The following is a 22,955-nucleotide window of genomic DNA, read 5'->3' as shown; positions in this document are numbered from 1 at the left end:
CGCATGGCGCAGGACTCTAGTCCACGGTCCGTGACTGGCCCAAGCAGGTGTCGGCGGCCACCTTCAGCCCTACCGGGCCGGGCCGCCCTGGCTCTTCTGGTGGCTGCTGAAGCCGCCCGCTGTCCCCATGGAAACGGCCTGCTCCCTCCCTCTCCCTGTCTCTGTCTCTCCTCTCTCTTTCCCGTCTCCCCCCCGTGTCTCCCCCTCTCCCTCCATGCCCCCCACTCAGCTCTCCATGGCTTGCGTCTCACCACCCCCAGGCTCAGCCCTTCCTCCCCGCAGCGCTGCTGGGCATCGCGGCACCCCACTCACATGGCACCCCCTCTCTCCTTTTCTCCTTCTCAGAGTTATTTGTGTTTGCACAAAGCAGCCGTCAAGAGGTGTGGGCTGGAGCTTGGGCGGGAATGTTCCAGAGCCTCAGAAGGCCTGGGGTTTTAACGTGGAGTTTGGTGGAGGATGGTTGCAATCTGCAGGGAGGATGAAGGGAGAGGCCAGTCCAGTGGGCTTTCACCCGCCTTCCTGGGGGGACTCTGGGCCAGCAGGGGAGACCCCACCCTCCCTGCCCAGGCAGGGCCGGCCTGGGCAAGAGGCCTGGGCACTTGAGGGGTAGATGGGGCTGACCCCTGGCCCTGGGAGCTGCTGAGGGACAACCGGGACCAGAGCCCCATTGCCCGGCCTCTGCTGCAGCCAGAAATCCCACATCCTGCCCGTGAGCCCCCCGGTTCACATGCACCACCCTGCGTCCTCTCCATGAGTCCCTCAGTTCACAGCCACCAAGGACAAGGACCTGGACCCTGTCCATGGGGAGAGCTGGCCCTTGCCCTCAACTCCAGGTGCTGTCCCCCAGGAATGGAAGTTACCTGAAGCAGTAAGTTAGGGGGGCCCAGGGGGGCCCCAGAGATACCAGCAAGCGCAGCCGCAGGCCTGGGAGTGAAGGAAGCACCTGAGCTGCAGCCTCAAGGCACCCCGACCCCCCCTTTGTGCAGGGAAGCCAGCCCCAGGGCACACTGCAGCGTGTGGAGGCTGGAGCAGGCCTCGGCACCAAGGTCAGCCGGGAAGGATGAGGCCCCACTCTTACCAGGGACCCAGCCCACGCGCCTGGGCCGTCCTGGCCCACGTCCTCGCTCGGCGGAAGAGCTGTCGATAAGCACAGAGAAAACAAACCGAAGTGAGTGCATTGGAAAAAGCATCCTCGTGAAAAACAAGATTAGTCATTGGAGGGAGAAGGAGCAGCGCACATTAATATAGAACAGACAGCAATTCCCCGTGACAGCCCAGGCCGCAGCCTCCGCGGCGATCCTCTCCAGTTTGGAGCAATGTGTGAAGTCCCGTCCCCCGCCCGCTGCCTCGGCTCCCCGGCCTGTGCTTTATGCTCACGCCCGGGACCGGCCACTCCTCTGCGCGCCCGGCCCCCCGGAGCGTCCGCCGCTCTCCTGGCCGCGCTGCTCTTCCTCCTCGTCGAGGAGGGACCCGCCGTCCTGCTCCCGCGTCAAGAGAAATGACAATGTTCATCCCTCCCCGTCCTCAAGCTCCACATTTTAATTCAGCCTTGGAAGGATGTTGTTGGCCAGGGGGTGCGGGGGCTGGCGTGGGGCAGCCCCGGGGCTTGGCGCTAAGTGTGTTGGGGGCCCCGAGAGAGCCTGGAAGTTTCCTGCCGCATTTTGGGGGGCCGGATGCTTTGGGGGGGTCCCCAGAAGGCATCAGCGACATCTGGGGGGGAGGGCCAGATTGGAGAGCCCGCGGCAGCTTCTCTCCGCACCAGTTTCCCCGCGGGCTCTCAGCAGCCACCCCACCCTCTAGAACAAAATTTGTTTTTCCCATAAAAAGGACAACCCTGGGGCTCGCCTTCCCTGAGAGCTGGCGGGATGGAAACGAAGCCGGTCACGCAACACCAGGTCCAGATGTAAAACATCGTCCCCTGCCCCCCGGGCAAAAATAGGATCAGACGACACGTCCCCAAGTACCTTCCTCGGGTGTAGTGGCTTCCACCCCAGAGCTGGCTCGGCGCCCACGGGCTGGGCCGGGAACCCAGTGGCGCCACTCTCGGGGCGCCCAGCGTCTGGCGGAGGAGAGAGCTCTGCCCGCCCCGGCCCGCGGCCCTGCCGCTCGGGGGATCACACCACCTTAACCTCGCAGAGGAGGGGAAACATTATTTTGCATGAAATTATGTTTCCTAATGAATTAATAATAGGGTCACAATTCTCAGCTCAATAAGCAGGGAGCGCAGGGTGTACATAAGGGCGAGCCGCTGTGTTCTAATGAGTCGGCGTGTGCGGCTGTGTTCGGGGCGCTGGGCTCTGCCGGCGTCGAGGCAGGTGGGCTGAGGCAGGTGGGCTGGCTGCTGGCGCGGGCGCCCTGGGGGCGGGGTGGGGGGGCTGCCAGCCCAGGGCCAGCAGCAGCTCTGGCAGCATCTGAGATGCGGCGTCTGAGAGCCCGAGGGACAGTGGCCCCCCCACACCTGGCCCTCCCTGACCGCCCTGAATCATCTCTATTGCACCTGCCACGAGCGTCGCGGCGTCTTTCTTGATGTCTCCTTGGAGCGGAACGCGTCTGGATTGGGGCTCCACATGGCTCGGTCAGTCGCCGTGCCCGTCCCCCACCCCCGCTCCCGGCCAGCACCTCCTCCCCCCATCCCTGCGTGTGAGGAGTTTGACCTTGTCGACCCCCGTCCTCAGCTTCTGGGAAGTGACCTGCACCGCACCTGGCGAGGCCGTCCGTGTCCAGCAGGGAGGCTGCCCGTGCCCGGAGACCAGCCCGTGCTGGCTGTTGCTGGACACTGAGGCCCACGGCGGACGGTCAGCCTCTCGGTCCTGCTGCTGCCATGAAGCCTGGGCGGGGACTGCAGCTGGGGTGGGCGTCCTCCCGGCAGTGACCCTCGTGTGCCCTCACCCCAGTGCGGGAGGGTGACTTCCCTGCGTCGGGGAGAGCGGCCGTGGGGCCCTCCGGGTGTCCGCCCAGGCTCTGCTCCCGTCCCCTCCTTGGATCTAGTTGGCGTCCTTTTCCTCGTGACCAGCTCCCCGTAGGGTCTGTGAGAGCTTGGGGGCACGTTGCGGTCCCCGGGAGTGTGGCTGGCGTGGGGGTGAGGGTGGTGTGCGCCAGGCGGGGCCTCAGGCCGGACCCGGCTGACTCCGACAGTCCCCACTCTCGGCCCGTTCCTGGTGTCCAGGTGCAGCCGCGCGCTCGCTGGCCGCCTTGCTGGACCCTCGGCCGATGCAGCGTGTGGTGGACGCATGGGGGCTCCGTTTCTCCATGAAGAGTGATCCGAGAGTCTGCCCGCGGCGGTGCCCTTGCCAGAGACCCGGCTTGGCCTCTGCGGGGCCCCGGCTGGAGCCCTGCAGGCAGGGGCCGCCCAGGACGCAGCGCGGGCAGTGAGGGGCCTCAGGGGAATGGTGCCAGCCACGCACGGCAGACAGACAGGCGAACACCCCCTGCACCCCCTGCACCCTGGCAGCCAGGCTGTGGCCTCGGGGGGCCGTGCCGGCCTCCTGGGGGCGCCGGGGGCCTCAGAGGCATGCTAGAGTGACTGGGCCTGACCACGGTGGCGGGGACGGCTGGTGGGCCCTGTGCCGAGCAGGCAGGATGGGACTTTGAATGTGCTGGGCTGCCCAGCGGGGTGTGAGGGACGGAGACAGCTGGGGTAGCTGGGGGCGAGAAAGGGGAGCCGGAAGCGAGGAGGAGAAGGTGGAGGAGAGGCCATGGGGAGGAAATGGGGGGACAGAAAGGAGGGGTCGCCATTTAGAAACAGTCCCCCGTGCAGCCTCACCAGGGCGCCTGACGGGGCAGTCACAGCCCCGACACTGGGATCTCGATTCTGCAAGGCTCCTGGGCCTCACGCAGACATGCCCGGGAGGGCCCTGGGGCTCAGAGGAGCCCCTCCCAGGACATCGTCAGCCCACACGGCCACCGCCCAGCGCTCAGAGCGCAGGCGAGGCTGAGAAGCAACTGACAGAGCCCCGCTGGCGGGTGTGTGCACCCTGGGGCTCCGGGCCCCTGACGGCGGCTCCACGGCAGTGCTGGCGGGCGGAATCCCCTTCCAGGTAAAACAGGCCTGGGTCTGAATCCCGTGCGCCCCCACTTTGCTGTGCATCGCGGGCACCTGATGACTTCCTGAGCCCCAGCTGTGCTGTGTCTCTGTCAAGGGGGGACGGCGTCTGCCTACCGGGGTGTGACAGCATCCAACAAAATGGTGCGGTTAAGGCTGAGCCCAGCGCCCGGCTCACAGGGTGATTTCCAGCTTAAAATCGAGTGAGAGAAAACCAGCCTCGGCCCAGCACCACTTAAGGTTCCACGCGAGCGAGCACTGATGGTGTGGCTGCAGCCCGCGCGCAGGAGGGGTGAGAAGCACCTTGAGCAGCTGCCTCTCTCCGGCCCGACTCAGTTCTGTGGCTTGCGACCTGCTGGTGATCTTGGCCTTTTTTGCTATTAACCTCAGCAGAAGGATTCAAATAAAGTTGCTGTCAGGAGCATATTTCTCTCTAAATCCAGAGCATAATAAAAAGCAATGACGGATCTGGATGTCAGAACAGTAATCGAAAATTCTACTTGCAGCAAATACAAATAGTGCTTGCTGCTAAAAGGACAATATATTCCAGAAAGGGAGAAAAATCACCGATGACCAGCACGCGGCTTTCTGCCGGCTCCGGCGCGGTGAGCTCGGGGACCTGAATCATCAGAAAGGAAATTCAACTCTATTGTTTTCCTCCCAGAAATTTTTCTTCCAAGGAGGAGAAAGAAATTCAATAACTTGAAACGGAGAGATTTTCACTCTTCATAGTTGGGGTTGTGTATTATTACCCTGTCGTGTCAGAACGTGTGCCAAGTGCTCAATTCAGAGAGAGCAGCGAGGTGGGGGGAGGGGGCATTTTGACTCCACTTCTTGGAGAGGCAGAGCGGATGGACTTCAGGGCTGGCTGGATCCAGGTGCTCAATGCACACCACCTTACACCCCTTTCTCCTCTGTTGGCCTGGTTAGCAGGCCAGCCCACGAGATCACCCTAGCAAGCTGGGGCTTGGTCCTTGCCTTTCCGTGGTGGACACTCATCAACCCTGGAGTCCAGTCCACTCACTCCAGGGAGCTCACCTTCACGGCTTCCTCATATTGGACAAGGGCAAAAATGCCGTTAGAACCCAAGGCCTGCCCAGTGCCTGTGCTCTTGGCTCCGACGTTCCTGGACGGGTAATTCTCTAGCTCCCAACTGGGTGGAGGAGAGAAACTCTCCGGTCTCCTGGCGTGGGGGCCACTGGCTGGGCCTGCAGTCTCACATGACCCGCCTTGACCCCCTCACTGTGGTCAAGAGGGTGGAAGCTTCTCATGGGTCAGCTTGGGTGCAGGCTCACCTCTGAGGTGTGGAGCGAGGTGATGGCTCTCGATGGACACTTGCCCTGCAGGTGCCTGGTGGGGAAGTCGTCCCCCACCCGCCACGTCTCCTTCACACCAGCGTGCAGGAGCACCAGAGGGAGGGGAACCCCTGGGCACACAGTCTCTGGCTTGGCTCCCTTGCTCCAATTTCTCAAAGCGTCCTGAGAGCCCAGGAACCAGGCAGCTTGGGAGGCCCTGGGCTTGGTGGCGGGTCCCTCACAGGGTCCCAGGCTCTGGGGCTTCCGGAAACTGCAGCCTGGCAACTGGAGAGACGCACTGAGTCTGTGTCTCTCGGGGAGCATCTGTGGCAGCCCTGAGCCCACTGCATCGCGCCGAAAGGTAAATGTGAAAATCGGTCTTCAGACCCAAGCCGTCCCAGGATCTGCCAGGACTCAGCCCGGCTGGGGAACTGAAGAATCGGGCAGTGGAAAGCTCAGAGAGGCATCTGGTAAGAGGTACAAGATGCCTGCGTGATAATGAGAGGCTGGAGAATGAGTTTCCCATTACGCTGCTCGTCTGCTCCCCACCTTCCCTCTAATAGATTGGTGTAACATCTTACCCAGCTAAATCATTAAGGGGGAGGCTAAACTCCAGAGGCCAGTCATAAATGCACAAAAATAATATAGAACTAGGTACATAACGTATAAGCTGGTTCCTTCATCTGTGCTAATGGATTTTAAACAGAGAAAATAACCGGGGATAAGCACGAGGCACATTAGAAATTAAAATGAGGTTGCCGAGCGCCCCAACTCATGCAAGGAGGCTGCTGGGTGATAAATGATTTACAGGAGCGATTCTTAAGAATAAAACTCTCATGCATTTTCGCATCCCACGTCGGAGGGGGCTGCTCACGGTGGGTTCGGGCTGCGCGCTCCTCCCGGGCCACACGCACGTCTCTGAACTTCGTGTTCATTTTTCAAACCCTGAGAAATTGCATGTTCTCGGTCCAGGACTATGGCTGCCCGACTGCTGAGCGACTGTAGATTACACCTTCCTTTCAACTGCGCGTAACGAGTTGTTCCTAAGATACGTTTAAATAACCTTCCTCCTCTAATTATAAACATTATGCACGCGCTTTGGAGGCCGTCTGGAGACACGGGCACATAGAAAGGACAGAAAGAAATGACCTGTAGCCGGCCACGGGGGTGGAATCTGGCTGGGATTCACTTCTTTCCTTCTGCTCCACGGCTGCATGTACCTGCACTGCAGAGCTCGCAAACCCTGCAGGTCCAACTGCCTCGTGGAGACGGCCTTCCCTCCCTCGTCACCCTGTGGACTCGGTTTGCACGTGTGTGGGTTTTCCCGCACGCTGCCTTGTGAATGGTTGTGTAATATTCCACCGCACCGATTGCTATTATTCTGGGGCTGCCGTCGGCGTCCCTTGGAGACGGCACTGCCACGAGCAGCCCCTCTCCGCTTGGCGCCGTGACTGTCACCAGGGCACGACGGAGAGAGGGCGCGCCTGACGTCTTTGTTCATAATTTTGTTCATTAATCCCTTAGGGCAGACACCTAAATGGGGAACTGCCCTACTTTTTACAACCTCTCGTGTGGGTCAAATTGCTTTTCATGAAGGCGCGCCAGTTTGCAGCCCCCCCGCCCCTTGCCTGACGACCCGCTGGCTTCCTGGCGTGCGTGCAACAAACACCGCGAGCTGGCTCCGCCTTGGCGAGGGCGCTGTTGCTGTTATTTGGGAAACCACGGCTGGGCTGGCTCGGAATGGAGGTTACACCCTAGCAAGAGGTGGCGACAAGAATCTGCCCCTCTTGCCCCGAGGCCAGATCCCCGTCCTGGAAGTGCTCCCTGCTGAATCGGGCGCAGCGAGACAGAGAACAGCACCTGACTTTGGGTTTTGTGATTGTTTTTTCCCTCACCAGGGAAAGCCCGCGCTTCTGCAGATCTGCCCGCTTGGGCAGGCCTCCCGGGAGCAGTGAAAGCAGGCGGGTTCGCCCCGCTGTGGTGCTGTCATCCGCGCGCCTGCCTCTCCAGCGGGTGCGCCCGGAGGCCGCAGACGTGTTCCTCAGGGCTGCGGCCCCTGGGGTCTGGGCTCCCCCGGAGCACGCTCTCCAACAAGCCCCAAGCGTGAAGCTGTTCCTGAGACATTCGAGACACAGGCGCCCAGCGCAGCAGCAGGGCCCCAGCGGCGCGTGTTCACGGGCTTCAGTTTTGCATCCGAGCCCTAGTGGGAAGCCTGTGTGCAGGGCTAGGGGCGGAGAATTTCCCCCACCCTGCCGTCCCCACTCCTTCTGGAGCCTTCCCTCCTCAAGGACCGAGGCACGCCCTCCGGCCAAGACCCCCGAGTCGCCCTGGTCCCTCTCTTCTGGTCACTGCAGCCAACATGACCTGGACCTTTGCTCGCTCGCCCTCCTGGTCCTCACCCCGTCTCTTCCGCGTCCCCTGCCGCGTTCCCATGAACAAGCCCAAGTGTCTCCCGTTTTGGAAGCTTCCCCTTCCTCACATTTTCCTCTTGAGCTGACAATTCCTCCTCCTGTCTGTACTTCTCGCAGATGCGCCGCGTCTGTGTTCGGCTTCCTGGGGCCGCTGCCACTTCTTGCCGCCGTGCCGCGCGCCCTTGAGAGGCTGAGAGCTTTCTAAAAGCAGGTGAAGTTGATCTTGTGATCCCTCTCTCCGGAGACCTTCCGGCAGCATCGCTCTCCCACTCCCGCCCTCTCCTTCTGTCTCTCCCTCCCCTCCCCTCTATTCCCTCCCCCCTCCCCTTCCTCCTGGACCTGCTTTGTCATCGCGGTGTCCTCTTTCCGTCCGCTTTCTGCTGGCCCTTCCTGTTCCGTCCAGCCCGCCATGCCCTGTATTCTTCATACCCCTGCAACATGGGGGCCCGCACGCCACGGCCTTGGCCATGGACCAGCCCCACACTCTAATTTCTCATCCTCTCACCTCATCAGCTCTTGGGGTTCAACCGCCTCCTGCGTCCCGAAGAGTCTCAATCCATACAGCCGGCTGCAGATGGCCCGGAGCGTGCTACACTGCCAGGCTCCCCAAGCACCAGGGCCCCCCAGACACCCCATGTCACCGCAGGGTCTCCTTCCAAAATCCCCTCCTGTGTTTCTGAGCTCAGTCGCAGGCACCACCATCCATTCAGTTCTTAAACCGGCAAAGCTAAGGCCATCCATTAATTTCTGACTTTTCTAATCTAGACGTTCAGTGTCGTGCTTTGCCCCCTAAATACTTCTTAGTGGATTTCCACACATTTTGACATGCAATATTTTCAAGTTCCTTCAGTTCAGACTTTCTCATTCCTCTTTCTTATTTCTTCCTTGACCAATGTGATTATTTATTAGTAGGAGTGTGTTATTTAGCTAGCGAAAAGTTGGGGATTTTCTGGCTATTCGTTTTTCATTTAATTCCATTTTGGGCAGAGAACATACATTCCAGGGCTTGAGTCCTTTTACATCTATTAAGACTTGCTTTACGGCCCACGGCATGACTTGTGTCTTGATATACACCTTATGGACACTTGAAAAGAATGGTTTCCACTGTTTGGGGCTGGATTGTCTTCTGAATGTCGATGAGGTCAAGTTAGGTGACAACGCTATTCCAGTTTCTCCATCCTTGTTGTTCTTGTTATGATTCACTCTATTATTGGAAGAGGGGTACTGACGTCTCCAGCGACAAATGTGGATTTGTGTATTTTTTCTAGAACATCCAGTCGTTTTTCTTCATGAATTTTGAACTCAGTCATCAGGCCTGTAAGCGTTTAGAGTGATTTTGTCCTCTTGTGTTGCGCCCTTTTTACGATGAAATTACCTTTTTTATACCTGATTATATTCTTATTCTGAGACTGACTTTGTATGATATCAGCATAACTGCTCCAGTTGTGTTTTATTGGTGTTAGCAAGAAACAGTCCTTTTGTTTTCAATCCCTTAAACTCCTTCTGTCTTTAAATTGAAATGAATGTGTTATAAACATCATATAAATGCATCCACCTTTTATCCAATCTGAAGATCTCTATCTTTCTAGGGCTAATCATTTATTTTCTTATGATTCATTTTAACCTACTTTCTTGAATCATGAGATTTCACTTTTTAGTTATCTTAATGTTTGCTTTGGACTTTATAGTAAACATTTTCAGCTTTTCGCTGTCTGCCTGCAAGTCCTATCCTAGCACCCTCAGATAGCGAGGAAGAAGCTTCACCACATTATATTTTCACGGCTCTTCTTCTGCATCCTGTGCTACAGGTGCCATACATCTAATTTAACATGTGTTATAAACCCACAACACACAGTTATTAATCTTTTTTAGACAGTTATATTGTAAAGAGATTTTAAATAATAGGGGGAAATCATATATATTTACCTATGTAGTTCCCAATTCCAGGACTATTCACTCCTTCATGTAGATCTAGAGTTTCATCTGGAATAATCTTCAGCCTGAAGGACTTACTTAAACATTTCTCATAATGTAGCTCTGCTGGCAGTGGACTCTTTCAGCTTTTGTATATTTCAGCTTTTGTCTCGATTTTGCTTTCACTTCTCAACGTTATTTTTGCCAGGTATGGAATTCTGAGTTGACGGGTTTTTTGGTTTCAGTTCTTTAAAAATGTTGCTCCCCTCTCTTCTTGCTCGCATTGCTTCTCATGAGAAATCTGCAGTCTTTATTTCTCTGCCCCTAATGTGACCTTTTCTTCTGGCTGATTTTAAGATTCTATCTTTATCCCTCATTCCAGTAATTTGATAATGTGACTTGGTGCAGATTCTGTTGGAGTTTGTTGAGCTTCTTGGACCTGTGAATCTTTTGTTTTTCTTAGGTTTGGAAAGTTACCAGTCATTATTTCTTCAAATAACTTTTCCATCCACACTCTTCCTTCCACCCCATTCAGGGAAATTGGGTCTTCCAATGTCCAAATCTGCCAACTTGGATATCTGAGTCAGTTTCACTGTAACTTTGATAGATCAACCTTCTCTTCATCATGGTTATATTTTCCTTTTTAATTTTGCTTTGATTTGATGCCAAGCAGTAGTCATTTGTTTGATAGTTTTGCTTTCCTACATGTTTTATTGAGCTTTGTTCTGGAATGCAATTAAATTCTTTGAAGCAATTTGAGTATTTAGGATCTTGCTGGAGAGACTTGCTGGTGGGGCCAGAGTCGTCCTCAGCCCAGGGCCAATCCTCCACGGGGGACAAAACCTCTTGAGTCTCCCACCCAATGCTCCGTGAATTCTGACATTTCCCGAGACATGAGAACAGGGGCTATTCCTGGTCTGTTGTGCCCTCTGCACACAGCTCACGCCGTTCTTTTGGGGTTGTTTTAAGCCCTGACTCTGCGTGGTTTCCTCACTGGATTCTTCCTGGCTGGATTCTTCAGGCCTGTGAGGTTCCCCGAACACTCCCCTCCTCTCTGCATCTCTGTCTTGCATAGGCTGATGATCTTCGTCGCCAGAACCCTTAGCTCTCTTTTATTTCAGAGAATCTGCTGGAATCTGCACTATGCTCAGAGCTGAGGGGGCTCCTGTGGCTCGCCTTGTTCACCTCCCATCTCTCTGGGACCAGTGTCCTTCACCGTCTGGCATACAACATCCTAAAGACCAGTGAACCTTGTATTTTGACCATTTTGTGGCTGTTTCAACAGAGTGCAACATCCTGTCTCATATTTTATCTACCAGAAATGAGAGCCTCATGATAATGGATTTTTACCAAGTTCTTCAAGTCTCTCTCTCCCCAGTTGAGGGCGTGGTGACTTTGGGAGGGGTCCATGCCCACTACTGGGAAAGAAGTGATATCCCCGGGTGTGGAATCTGATGTCGGGCTGCCTCGGTCTTCATTCTGACTCTGCCAGTCACTGTTAATGAGCTCAGGCAAGTCAGCCAATTTCTCAGTGCCCGTTTCCTCTCCATAGATGGGTAAGTAATAGAATAACTGCTTGGAATTATTCTGAGGATTCAGTGATACATGCAAAATGCTTCATATGTCAACTGACACATAGTTCTCAATAGTGGCTACTACTGATCTATCAGTAACATGTGTTTTGCCTTAATTTTATAGGCTGCTCCCCCCAGGTAGTGCGTGACACCGGTTGACGCAAGCTATTTGTAGGGACAATGAGCCTTGATCCTTGTGGGATTCTCATGCTTTAAATGTGTCAGATGTTTCCTGGGCAAGTTTAAAACCTTCATTGCTGCCTCCAGAGTTTTGTCACCATCACCCCAGAATTGTGTAGCGGGCGTGGTGGAGTCTGCACTTTGCACAAAGCAGCTGGAGGTGTGGAGAAATTGTCTGTGTCAGATCCGATGCCTTGCTTGCTGAAATGTAGCTCTCACTGATTCCAATGACAGCAAACAGTGGGTGATGCAGAGCACAATATTTTATAGAAACCCAGTGACACCTTGGAGGGAGCTGTAAGCAGATAATGTAATGGGACGACAGATATATCGGCACTTTCCAGATTAAGCTGACGCCTGAGAATTGGCATCAGCCCCTGAGTCTGGTGTGATCTTTTCATGCTTGTTCCTCAGTCACAGAGCTGGGAAATTTCGACAGTCAGGCAACTGGGGAAATTCTGGGAATGATATGTGTTCAGAGGGAGATTTACTCTATCGGCTGGGATTTGAAAACATGTCACAAGTATTACAGGCTCTAACGCATGGTCGAGAGTTCTTATGCTTCCGCGGAGTCTTTGTTTTTGCAGCTTGTCCATGTCGATGCCAAGCTTATACACCCGGATGAAATACGTGTGAAGAATCGCCTTTGCGGCACGTTTTGAGCGTGCCGTTCTTGGACACCGAGCGCGTGTTTCTACATTATAGGCTTTCATTAAATAATGCTGTTGATCTCAGACATCCCGCTGACCCCCGCTGCTCACTGCCTTTCTCTTTGCCGAGGTTTGAATCCGGAGCCACGTCTCTGAACGCTCCTGGGGCCCTCAGGAGAGGAGTTAGCATCACCCAAATTAACTTGAACATGGAAGATAAATTGAGCAGGGCCCCGCTGGCCTCCGCGATCTGCAGATGATTTGTCTGGGATGAGGATGGGAGGCAGCAGCCTTGCCGCGTGTTGGGATTTATGTCTCTCGCTGAGATGGGAATCAGATTCTTCACTCAGGTCATCTCGGCGTGACTTTTATGGTTTCTTAAAGCGTGCTGAGACCCGGGAGCCGGGGCCGGGCCAGCCCTCTCGGTGTAGCTGCACATTTGCGGGGACTGATGTGAGCAGCCCCCGCAGCAGTGGCACATGAAAAGGGCGGTTGAGTGGGGAGACGGGCACGTCTTGCATCTTGACTACAAGTTGTAAGCAATTAGCTCTGGACTCGGCCACGGTGCCCTGTGAGGCTGCCGTCCTGGCTCGGGTCGCCTGTGTCTGCGGGGGAAGGGCGGAGGGGAACGGACTCCCCAGGCTGGGCCGAGTGCGGGAAGAGGTCCCCGGCCCTAGGAGAGGTGGAGGGAGCCTGATCTCCCCCGTGGGAGGTGATGTTTGACACCCGCGGCCCGCCTGCTGCTGGGACTTCACAGCTGGCGGGTTGTCATCTTCGCTGCTTTGCTATTCGCTTGTTAGAAATGTTGCTTTCAAATAAACTGTGATTTCGCAAGAGGTCACGTCACCGGGTGACTGTTGGTGCCTCACAGAGGAGTATTTTTAAACATTGAATTGTTTGTTTTCATTATGGTTATTTTTATAGTAATCGCCCATTTATGCCAAATGACAGCAGCGCGCACAAAGGGACTAATCGCCACAGTCCTCTGCAGAGAAGAGTGAAGTGAACAGTGGTAGAGAGTAGCCAAGAGGCCTAAGCGCACTGCGGAAACCCCCGGATGTGGCAGCGGTGGGCGGAAGTGCCGAGTGGGCAGTGGCCTTGCCCCGGGAGGCTTGCCCGGCTCTGCCCCTGCCCCTGCCCGCTGCGTAACCACAGCCCGGGCCGAGAACCCAAAGGCGCCTCAGGGCGCTGAGCAGAATAAAGGGCCAGCAAAGATGGGCTCACCCCAGAACCCCAGAACCCGCGAGTGTGTGGCCCGGTGAGGCCAGAGGGGCTCTGCAACGGGCTTAAAATGTCTGGATGGGAAGTGACCCTGGACAGCCCCGGGCCCCCCGTCTGCTCACGCGAGGCCTGACAAGTGGGGTGTTGTCGTAGCAGTTTGGGGCGATTTGCACAGCAGGCCGGAAGCCCCGAGAGCCCCAGGCCGACCCCGCCATGTTAGTTTCTCTGCTGATGGGATCTGAGGATGGTTTTTCCACACGAAGATTTGCGATTGATCCGATGCAAGGAAACATGGACTTTAACTCCAATTACGCAAAATGTTACTCTAGAAACAAGGATTTCATTCTTGTTATCCGATTTGTATTACCGAAGAAACGCTCAGTTACTATACTACTCCTTCATAAAAACATGTGGAAATTTGTCTTCTCTCTTCCGGCAGAAGCACCCACAGAAGCCTCAGATTTCATTTCCCTCTTGGGCTGTGAAACCTGAGCGTTACCGTCTGACTGTTCACAGGCAGCTCGGCCGGCCCCTGAGCCGAGCCCTGGGATCCCCGGGCCTGGGTCTGACGGGGGCTGCTCGGCGCGGGGCGTATCTGCCCGCACGGGTCTGCAGTTACTGCCGCTTCGCCCGCGTACCCGGCCGTGCACTGAAAGTGCATTTCCACGGTCACCTTTGTGAAGGCGGGCCATTGCAAGGAGCGGGGGGTGGGGGGGGCTGTCTTCACTCTTTTATAAACACAGTTGGGAACTGGTCCCCCCAAGTGGGGTGGGGGTAGCACCCACGATGTCAGCTGGGAGGACGCTTGAGAGGGCCAGTGTCTGCCCCCCCCAGGGGCTTGGCCGCCACGGGAGGGGACCCGTAGGCAGGCAGCCCCGAGGGGCCAAGCCTCCACACCTCCGTGCCAGGACAGCTGCCACCGGAGCCCGTGGACAGCTGCTGCTGGAGCCCATGGACAGCTGCCTGCCCTGCCGGGCCCCACGAGCCCACTCTTGCTCTACAACGGAATGAGTGAGGGACAAATGAGCTGGTGGCGCTGATTTTCTCTCATGTGGAGACTCTCCTAGTCAGAGGTTGCTGCTCCCCCGGCTCCAGCAGGTGCTGGGACAGGCCTGCAAGGGCCCTCGTCGGGGAGCGTTGGGTCTGCTGCCCGATGCACGTGGGCACCCACACAGGGACACAGGCTTCCAGAAAAGAAAAGAAGCTTCATGGCAAATCCACTGGCAAGGAGGCAGGAGGCAACTCAAGTCTGCCTCCCCGATGACGAAAGGCCGGGGCTCAGGGCAGACGACTTCCATTTTATTGGCGGAAGCGGCTGAGACCAGAGAAATGACGACTCGCGTGAAGCTACTTGGCGACTCGCAGGCCGTTCATACGGGGAGACGCGTGAAGGGGCTTTTCTTTAGATGCTGGGGTTTGACACTCTGGGGGTGGACCCCTGACTTCTGGGTCACCTCCCTCCTCTGCATTTGCGTCTCCAGCTCCAGCCGGCCATGGAGCTCAGCTCAGGGCTAGTGGCTACATTTCCAGTCTCTGCTTCGTCTGCAAAAGAAAGTCTCTGAGAAAAACTTGGGCTAAGTTTTGTTGTTTTTTTTAACCTTTTGTGTTTTAGGGCCCGTAAGCAACTTGCCTATTTAGCCTCAGCTGCACTCAGTTGTGCCTGCCTCGGAGTCCCGTCTCCACGCCGGGGCCGACGGCAGCGCCCGCTCTGGAGCAGGCCGGGCGCGGCGGGCTCTGCCACCCGGCGGAGCGCGGGGCAGGGGGCTGGCTCGGAACTGGGGTGGTTCAGACAGTCGCAAGTCTGACTCCGACAAGTTTTCGCCCACAGATTCCACATCCTTTTCCGCATCATCACACCTGCCTTTGTGAGGCATCAGGAAGAGGAGTGTCCGGACGAAGCTGAGCCGCAGGGTGGTGACAGGACACGTGTCACCCGAGCTGCGGCGCACGGAGGAGGCGGCTTCGCGGTGCTGCTCAGTGGGAGCTGGCTGGGTTGACACAGGAACGAGGGGGCAGGAACATCCCTCACAGGGCCCCGGGGGTGGGAAAGGTGGGGCCCGATGTTCTCGGTGCGAACCCCTGCCGGCCTGAGGCAGGGGCAGAGCTCAGGGGGCAGAGGGTTGGCACCCAAACAAGCGCTGATTCCCCGGCCTAATTAAGAAGTGGCTTGGCGGGTGTGCCCGGATGATGTGATTCGGTGTGAGCTGCGAAGCGCTGCACGCCAGGCCGGAGGGCTAGCTCTCCCGCCGCCCCACCCAGCTGGCACCGCTCCCTGGGGAGAGCAGTCAGCAGCTTCCAGGAGGGCGGCCGGTCTCAGCTGGCCCTTGGCCGCCCCGGGCCTGGCGCTCGCTCAGCTCAAGCCCTTGACCCCATGCTTATCGGGAGTGGGGCGCTGCTGGTGGAGAAGGAGCCGCATGGAGAGTGTCACGAGGGTGTCAGCTTTGGGGACGCGAGGCCCCCTCTGCCAGGCCTTGCTGCCTGACTCTTCAGGCTGGGCCCCTCACAGAGCAGGGTCAGAGCAGCTCGTCACTCCAAGGATGGCGGCGGCACAGCCTGGCAGCAAGGGCACCCCGAACAGCACCCCTGAGAGGGAGCAACCGATGAGCAGAGCCATCCAGCCACACAGTGGGGACCTGCTGGTGGGCACCTGGCCCCTCTTTGGGGGCTGCCTTTGTGTCCAGACCTCCAAGGGCCACTGCTCATGGGGTGACCTCACTTACCCACACAGCCCCCTCCGCGTCTGACCCCACACCTCACTGTCCACCCCCCGCCGTCTCGTGGTCCCGTGGGATGGTCCCAACCTTCTGTGTCCACCTGTCCTCAAATCTGGGAGTGCACACCCATGGCAGGAGGAGGTGGCAGAGGCCTCCCTGGACCAGGGCTGGAGAGGGCCTGGGGCTTCCCAGGTGACTGCTGAGGATGGGCTGCTGGCGTCGGGGCCCGGCAGTGTGAGGTCACCTGGAGAGCGGACAAGGGTCAGCTGACCTGTCACCTGCTGGCCTCTGTCGCCTGCTGACCTCTGTCACTGGGCCAAATGCTTTTGTGTGGAGCTGAAATCTCCCCAGGGGGGCTGTAGGGGGGATGGCGTGTGGCCTGTGACATCATGTTGGAGTCGTCTTATCCAAATCCTCCTAACAGATGTTTGGCGAAAGGTGAGACTGACACATAAGCCTCTTAGAAGAACTGTCCAAACTCTCCTAATCTCCCGCGCACATTAACTGGCCTCCCGCGGCCCCAGTGTTCTCCAGCCGCAGAGGAAGCACCAGTGCTGGGCGCGGGTGACCTTGAAACAGAGCCGGCGTCCCCTGTGCCGGGGAGAGCGCGTGCGGGCTCTGGGCGCGCAGAGGGGACGTGCTGTCAGCTCAGTCTTATCTGTGCGGGTTTTCAAGCAACGCCAAGGGCGGTGAGTCATCCCTGGAAGGAGTCCCGGCCTCAAGGGCGCTCCCCGCCTTCCGGAAACCCGCGCATACATGTGCCCTGAAAACACCCCGTCTGAGTTTTCCAGGAAAATCAAATCCCGAGTCCCCGCAGCCCCTCGCGCCCCAGTGGCCTGGCTAAGGGCCTTGCTGGCTCGGCCACCCAGGAAGATGCTCTCAGTCATGCCTGAGCCCCTGCAGTGGGCGCTGAGGAAGTGGCTGTGGGCAGGGGTGGCTGGTGGAGCAGAGGCTCAGGAGGCCAAGGAGTCACCAGGAGGTTCTGAGGCCTTGAAAAACTGGGGGAAACGCCACAGTTTGTGGGTCCTCCCCATGTGCTTTCAACTGCAAGACACCCCGACTCAGGGTGCAACAGCATCAGGGGCAATTTAAAGGGGAGAGAGGGACAAGGACATTGGGGGAAGGCGAGAGATCCCGAGGCTGCGCAGGCCGCCTGTCCTGCCTGTTTGCAGCGTCCAGCAGTCCGCACCAGAGCTGTCGTGCAGGTGGTGGCGTCCCTTCGACAGGAGCCTAGAGCTGTGAAGCATTGATAAGGGGTAGACATGGACGAGGTCTGGTGCAGCCAGAGGGACCGAGGTGGCTGGACGGGGTCAGCAGCAGGCACTGGCAGAAGGCTCTCTCAGAGGAGGGGCCAGAGGACCGGCCACCAGGCACAGCTTTGTCAAAGCCTTTGGCACAGGCCAGCAGCAGGGTCAACAGGCCACGTCTAAGCAGAGTGGGAGGCAGGACAGTGGCCAGGTGGCAGTGGGGAGTCCAGAGCAGCTGTGGACTGTGCAAAGCGGCTGGGGAAGAACTGGAGGCAGGAACGGAAGGTCTTGGAAATGGGGATGGAGGCCCCTGGGAGGCCATGTCCGGTGAATCCTGGTGCCTGAGTGTCCTACTCTGCTGCCCCTGCTCAGCTCCCTTCCAGAGAGCCTGGACCTGTTCTCAAATGGGTGCCATTTCCAAGACTCGATCGGCCCTGGTAGCAGCTCACTCCTGATTGGCCAGTTTTCAAATCCATCCCTGTTTCAAAATGAAACCCCATTGGTGCATCCACCCGCCGGGCCCCGAGGCCGGCCCTCGCTGGGGTCGGGGAGCATCCCTGAGCCCAGTTGAGGGCCACAGGGTCCTGGGCGGGTCTGCCCCCAGCAGTGGGGCCTGTCCACTCCCACTTCATGTGTCCTTGGTCAGGGCTCCTTGGCCTGCGTCCCTCCAGGGCTGGCTGGCGCAGGTGAGCCTCCAGCGGGGGGATGTGCTGGAAACCAACACTTACCTGCACGCGCGGAGAGAGCTAATGGGCTCCGTAGGTGATTTATGAATCAGCAGCATCTCATTTAGCAAATAGCCTCTGGGAGGGCTCGGCGAGTGGGGAGCTTTTATGGTCAGAAGGAGGCGGGCAGGTGATCAGCGAGAGGAAAGAAGCACCGCCATGTTTATGGGAAACACGCGTTTGTTTTTCTACCGTCAGCTTCTCTGAGCCAAAGCGACATTCGATTCCTGAAGACCCCTGATCGCCCAGCTTTCATCCTGGAAGGGAGTTTCCCCGAGACAGTGGGGTGCGCAGACCACACGGGGCCTTGGGGTAAGCCGGACGCAGGGGTCAGGCGTGGGCTCGTCCATGCTGGTCAATGTCCCAGATGTGTCCCCAGGCCCGGGAAGAGCAGGGACGTGATGCTGGGCTGGCTCCATAGGAAGCAGGAACCTCAAGATCCAGTCTATCCCCTTGAAAAGCTGGGGGGTGGCGCTCATGTCACATTTGGAGAAGGGGGCTTGAGAGAACGGGGTTGGATTCCACTGGCTGGGCAGGCAGGGGGCTGAGGTGTGGGCTGGTTGGGAGGAGGTGGGGGAGCAGGCAGGGGCGGGGCGCGGGGCTGGCTGGAGGGGTGGCGGCGGCCGGCTCCTGTCCGCACTGGGGCTGGCTCGGCACCTCCTGGCGTGGCTGCCTGGGCCTGCTCCAGGGATGCTGGATTTTCTTGCTCTGCAGAAGCAGAGCTCTCGGGAGATGGGGTGGGTCTTGGTATGGCAGCAAAGGGACATCTGTCACCTGGCTAAGCAGCCAGGCTGGAGAGAAGAGAGCGGTTAGACTTGGGCAGCAGCTGAGCTTGGGCAGCAGGAGAGCGGGCCTGGTTTGGGGACCGGCTTCGGCCTCGGGGCCTGGTCTCCCCTGAGGATGGTGCCTCTGTTAGGCTCGCCTCCCTTGGGCACCAGGGCTGTCACTGCCTGACAGCAGTGGGTGGTGCGTGGTGGCCGGGGTGGTCCGGAGCCGTCCCGGCAGGACCTGGAATTTCCACGTGTCTGGAAATTTCCCCACTGAACTTGAGGGTCGAGGTTTTCAAGAGTCTGAATCATCAAGAAGCCAGTCCACGCGCCCTGTCCCCGGGCCTGCCAGCCAGCCAGCCAGCGGACAGCGGGCAGGGGACGCTGCCGGCCGGGTCGGTGGGAAGCCAGCCCCACGCGTCACAACGCTGCGGCCAAGCCGGGGTGTAATTAAAACGAGTCATTTCTTGAAACTTTAAGAATTCTTTAATGAGCATCTCATTTTGATCTGTCTGCAGCAGCAGGACAAATGAGGGACACGTTATGAAAACGCAGCCAGGCGTCGGAAATGGGCTGCCGCGCGCTTGGCTGAACTTTAATCAGCGCTCGCGTTATGGGAACACGGGGCCGGCGCGCCTGACCTCGCGGGGGGAGATGCGCTGTATTGATAGTCTGGGCCCCGGCGCCGCCCAGGCCCACAGGCAAGAAAGGCTGAGAGCCGAGGGCCGAGTCCAGAGCGGGGAGGTTCTGGTTCAACCCACCCTGAAGGATGGGAAGCAGGCTTGCCCCTCGCACCCGGGCCTTGCTGTGGGCAGTCCCGGCACTGGTCGCCCATGTGCAGACATGGCCGGGGTTTTGGTGAATGTGTCCAGCTCCCAGATGCTCCCGGGGCCCCTCCCTGCCGCCCCTTCCCACCGCCCCCCACCCCATCTGGTTCTTGACCGGCCCGTTTGCCGGCTGTGTCCTCAGATGGCCGTGCAGGCCGCCGTCGGGCATGTGCCTTCAGGATCTGACCGTTAACTTAACACCCAGGCGAGAGCATCGTGTTCAGCGCGTGCCTGGTTTCCTTGCCACATTCTCGGGGGGCAGTCGGATGGTCTGCAGGCTTCCGCCGTGCTGGAGAGCGCGGCCGCACGCGCGGTCCGGGCTGTGTGTGCACACACGCGCCTGTGGACTGTCCACCACACCAGGAGCTGGGCCGGGTCTCTGGTGTCCAGGGCACAGAGGACACCATCCCGTCCTCTCTGGGCTCTCGTAGGCCGGCGAATAAGACGACAGATTGACAGGTGAGAAACCTAAAAAGAAGGTTCAGTATCAACCTAGACGCCCCCTGCCATGGCCGGGACCCCAGGCCGGCCGTCACCACGCAGCTTCAGGCGCTCAGGGGCTGGACGGGGACTCTGGGGACGGGCAGGCCGCTGGGGGCCACCGGGCAGGCGCGGGGACACAGGAGGCGGCCTCGGTCCTGCCTTCGCACGCACGAGACCCAGGGCGAGGTCCTCCTGGCAGAGACCCCGGCGCAGCCTCCACAGCCTTCCCTAAAGCAGGCGTCTTGCCGGGGCCCTTCCAGCGTCCAGCCGGGGCGCAGACCGGCCCCGACCCAAGCTGCCTCCGACTCTGACGCTCTCCTCCGCTGTTTGCACTCACAGGCCACTACCCGAGAGGCGCTGACCGCCGAGTGGCAGCTCCGGGTGGCAGGCGCCTCTGTCCGCTCTGGCCCTCAGACGCCGGCACCCGCCCGCCCTCCTCTCCCGGACGTCTCTCCCACTCGCCCCTCCGCAGCGCTGCGGCCCTCACTCCAGCGCTCTGCCTGCGTAGCACCTGCCCTCCGAAGGCCGCCCCGGGGCTGTGTCTCGGCTCCTCTCCCCCTCGTCCTCTGCCGTCAGGGCTCCTTCTGGCCAGCCTTGGCCTCCGCCTGACGCGCCTCTCCTCCTGCACAGCCTCACAGCGTCTCTGCCCCTTGACGAAGTGTCCTGAGCCAGACGGCGCTGGCCCGCACCAGCAGCCGGGGTGCAGGGGGCAGGTGGTTCTGTCCGAAGGCGCCCTGGAGGGGGTCCAGGGAGTCGCTCTGGATGCCCGGAGCCAGCCTCGGTGGAGCTGCTTGGCAGCAGAACCGGGAGGGAGAAGCTGAGGGGTTCCTTTATGTAAAAGCCCCGGGAGGCCCCCGTGCCAGGGTTAATTAGGAGTGGGGTCCAGCCAGCTGGGCCCTGGCACCCGCCGGCCTGCAGGGGGAGGTCTCTCTTCTTGGGGGGACCGCCAGACTGGGGCGCTGCACTGTGGCGGCTCCGGGGGGCTGGCGGGCCTCGTCGAGCCTCTAGACGTATCATCTCTTTTCCTGGGCCCCAGGCTGCTGCCCAGCCTGGCCGGCCCGTCCCTGACGCACAAGCGTGAAGACCGTGGCTGCTCCGTGCACTTCCAGTCGGGCTTATCACGGCGCTTCTCGGGGGAAACATTGCACAGCTGTGTGGGGCGCTCCAGCTCCTTCTCCATGGCAACCGTGGAAACCCCTAGTGCCCTCAGGATCTGGAGCTGCCGCCGCCTGCCCAGCTGCAGGCCCGCAGGATGGCAGGGCAGGGGAGGGAAGGAGGGCAGGGCAAGGGAGGGCAGGGCAGGGCAGGATGGCAGAGCAGGGCAGGGCAGGGGAGGGCAGGAGAGGGCAGGGGCAGTCAGGGGCGGTCAGGGGCTGTCAGGGGCGGTCAGGGGCGGTCAGGGGCAGGCAGGGCTTCCGCGCCTTCCAGCCCGAGCTCCTCCTGCGGTCGTTTGTCTTCGACGGAGCGGATGGCGTGGTGGGGGCCGCAGGGGATTCAGTCCCGTGGGCGGTTTCCCGGGAACCTGTCGGGCCAACCTCGGGGCCCACCTCCTCACCCCGAGGAAGACGGATGCTGCCAGAGGTGCTGCAGGAGGTGTGCCTGGCCCTGCTCCGGAGGGCTGTGGGCACTTGGGAAGCAGGCGGGGGTGCAGGGCCTCTCCACACTGCTCCCCTCACCCCTGGCGGCCTGTCTGCAGGGAGACCCGCGGGGCACTCTCGCCCCCGGCTCTGCCGGCTCCGGTCCCTCCACGGCTCTGCAGGGCCTGGCCGCCCTCGTCCACAGTGTCGTCGGCACCGTCGTCGGCTCACCTGCAGGCCAGGCGCGTTGCTGCCGAGGGGCTCAAGCAACTGCCCCCGAAGAGGCGCCCTGGACGTAGACGCACTGGACAGCTGACGCGGCTGCCGCCATCCGGGCGCAAACAGACCCCGGCTGTGGCTCCCCGGGGCTCGGGCCCGCAGAGGCCAAGGCCAGCCCCAGCCTGGAAGCCCCAGCGGCCCGTCTGGCTCCCTGGGCCTGGCGCTCCGGGAGCAGGGGCCGCTCTGGTGTTTGTCTCGTTCTGCCCGGAAGCCTCATCCTCGGCCCGGGGCTCCCCGAGGCGCTGACGTCCCTTCCGCCCCCTCCTGGCCGGATTGCCGGGGGGAGGCCCTTGGGCGTCGCGGCTCCGATCAATTATTAATCACTGTAAACCTGGAATCATCTCTACAAACATATTTGTTCTCTACAAATGTATCGGCGCCCACCCTCCCTAATAAATCTCGCGTCGGCCGCCGGTTGTCTCCCCGCACGGCCTCTCCCAGCTGAAATATTTAAACAATATACGAGCAATAATAAAAATCGCTGCCGCAGTCACTTTTGTTTTAGGAAACCAGCCTGCGACGGGCGCAGATTGATCGCTTCCAGGGGCCTCCGCTCGGGCTGGGTTTTCTCCCGGTGGATTATTTTCTGGCTTTGAAAATCACTGAAGGGCTCCGCGTCCGTCCCTGACTGCAGGGAAGGGGGCAGCGCCACTCGCCCTGACGAGCAAGAGCAGAAGCGACCTCAGAGGAAAGCAAGGCGCCCTTTCCAGCGGGGCCGCGCTCCCCACGGCCGCTCTTTGTCGGGGGGCAGCGTTCCCGGGGTCCCTCCGCAGCCTCCTGCCTGACAGCCGGGCTGGGGAACCCCCCGGCACTCTCGTCCCTAAGTGCCCCCTCCCGGCGCAGAGCAGTGGCGGGGCTTGAAAGGGGGGCTTGGGGCACGTTGCCCCAAAGCTCTCGTGCCTGGGAATTCCAAAGTTACAACCGAGACTTTCCTTTGCCTTGGAATGTTTTCTCTGACTCTCCCAGAGAAAGATTCATCCCCCTGGGTTGTACCCCATCTCGGTTTGGTGGGTTCCCCCGGGGTCAGCACACTCTCCCGGCAGTGATGC

Source organism: Talpa europaea (assembly GCF_964194135.1).
Source record: "Talpa europaea genome assembly, chromosome: 9".
NCBI classification, from domain to species: domain Eukaryota; kingdom Metazoa; phylum Chordata; class Mammalia; order Eulipotyphla; family Talpidae; genus Talpa; species Talpa europaea.
This window is presented reverse-complemented; position numbering follows the sequence as displayed.